Source organism: Panicum hallii, chromosome 4, assembly GCF_002211085.1.
Source record: "Panicum hallii strain FIL2 chromosome 4, PHallii_v3.1, whole genome shotgun sequence".
In the NCBI taxonomy this organism is placed as follows: Eukaryota; Viridiplantae; Streptophyta; class Magnoliopsida; order Poales; family Poaceae; genus Panicum; species Panicum hallii.
This window is the reverse complement of record NC_038045.1, coordinates 41,224,835-41,227,139: the sequence shown is the minus strand read 5'-3', so window position 1 is coordinate 41,227,139 and position 2,305 is coordinate 41,224,835. Positions and strand designations below refer to the sequence as shown.

Here is a 2,305-nt window from a genome sequence, read left to right as displayed (position 1 = left end):
CCATCCACTCCTCCCTCGATTGCTATGGACTCAAACTCACATTCTAATGCTCCTGAAGGATCAAACATTGCTTCTGAAGGATCAAGAATTGCTCTTGAAGGATCAAGCAATGCTCCTGAAGGATCAAGCATTGCTCTTGAAGGATCAAGCAACGCTGCTGAAGGATCAAGCAATATTGTGAACATCCAACAATACTTCTGGGAATACATGAATGACCCAATAGAAGTTCAAATAGAGGAAAAATTCTGAGCTCAGATTGAGTCACAGCAGAGAGGTATGTCTAATCAGCATCGCAATTTCTCTAGAAGGCACATGAAAAGAGATCATGAAATTGCAAATAAAAGAGTGGAAGCTGATTATGTCCAATTTCGCCGAAGGTATAGGATGAGAAAACACCTATTTCTGCACATTGTTGACACCCTTAGTAATTGGTCTCCATATTTCCGTCAAAGGAACAATGCATTTTGGAAAGGAAGGATTCTCATCCTTACATAAATGCACAGTTGGTATGCGGATGTTGGCATATGGAACTTCAACTGATATGTGGGAGAGAATTTTAGAATAGCTGAAACAACTACTATTGAGCGCATAAAATGTTTCTGCAAAGGTGTTATTGAAAATTTTGGAGAAAATTACCTACGCAGACCCACTAGTCAGAACATTCAGCGATTACTTCATATAGGTGAAGCTCGTGGTTTTCCAGGAATGGTGGGAAGCCTAGATTGCATGCATTGGCAATGGAAAAATTGTCCAGTGGGATGGAAGGGACAATATACTCGTGGTGACCATAAAGTTCCTACTGTAATTCTAGAAGCTGTTGCATCACAGGACCTTTGGATATGGCATGCATTTTTTTGGTACAGTTGGGGCAAACAATGACATCAACGTCCTAAATCGATCAAATCTGTTCACTCAAGTACTACAAGGAAGAGCTCCAGAAGTTGAGTTCATGGTCAATGGAACTGAGTACAATATGGGGTACTACTTGGCAGATGGTATATATCCGGAATGGGCAACATTTGTGAAAACAATCCCCTTGCCTCAATGTGACAAAGACAAATTATTTGCAGCACATCAAGAAGGAGCACGGAAAGATGTTGAACGGGCTTTTGGGGTTTGCAAGCTCGCTTTGCCATTTTACGTAACCCAGCACATATGTGGCAAATGCGATCACTTTGTGACATCATGTATGCATGTGTTATATTGCATAACATGATTGTGGAGGATGAAAGGGATACTTATATAGTTCGCTACGACCATGACTACGAGAGTGAGTATGACCAGACATCAACTGCACCATTGACTGGATTTGGACATGGGCCAATTCATGAATTTTCTAGGGTGCTGGAAATAGAAGGAGACATTCGATATCGAGATATGCATCGCTGTCTGAAGGATGACTTGGTTGAGCACATATGGAAGCGATTTGGAGGAAATCAATCTTAGCTGTCTTTTATTTTGCTAATGAAATTGTTCTACTTTCATCCTATCCTTGTCAAATTATACTACTTTACTCTTTATTAATGCATCAATTCCTTTCATGTGTTGTATCTCGCGTGTACTGCTATGTTTAAGAACCCATCTAATTCTACATACACAACTATGAGAGAATCTCGTGTGTAAAAAAAAGAGACAACCATGTACACAACTATGAGTGGATCGAAACACACCTGAAATACCGTTCAGACTCAAAGCACTGCAGGCCAGGTCTCGTGCCGGCCACCACGGCCAGCCTCATCCGGTGCCTACCCGTCCACGAGCAGCCTCGTCCAGGGCCACTGCTGCCTGCGAGCAGCCTTGTCCGGTGCCCGCCTGTCTGTGAGCAACCTCATCCGGGGCTGCCACTGGCTACGAGCAGGCTCGTCCGGTGCCGCCGCCCGCGAGCAGCGTTGTCTCGTCACCTCGCATGTGCCACGCCGCAGGAGATGCGATTCCATCCGATTCCCTCCAGATTCAGGAGCACAATAGCTTGCTGAGCCCAGATCTGGGAGGGGGACTCAATTTGATGAGATACTAGGGGGCAACGAAATTGATTTTTGGGAGTTTTTGTGCTAGGGTTCGTCGGGGGAAGAAAGGGGGAAGGCGAAAGGGAATTTCTTGTGCGAACGGAAGCAGCGGTGGAAAGGGTGGTTGGACCGAGCTCACATTTTTTATTTCGGAATGACCCCACGATCTTTCCTGCGTCGATGCCTGTACATTGCAGCGCAAAGTGAAATCAAGCCTCGTCAGTGAAATGACATTCCAAACCCCGCCAACACTGCGGGTGCCCTTAAGGGCTTCGCGCTGTCCGGCTGCACCGCCGCTC

At 45.4% G+C, this 2,305-nt stretch overlaps 1 pseudogene; it reads left to right on the top strand.

The window, feature by feature from the left end:
- Nucleotides 1-312: 312 nt before the first annotated feature.
- Nucleotides 313-1,812, top strand: LOC112890485 (annotated as a pseudogene).
- Nucleotides 1,813-2,305: the final 493 nt, after the last annotated feature.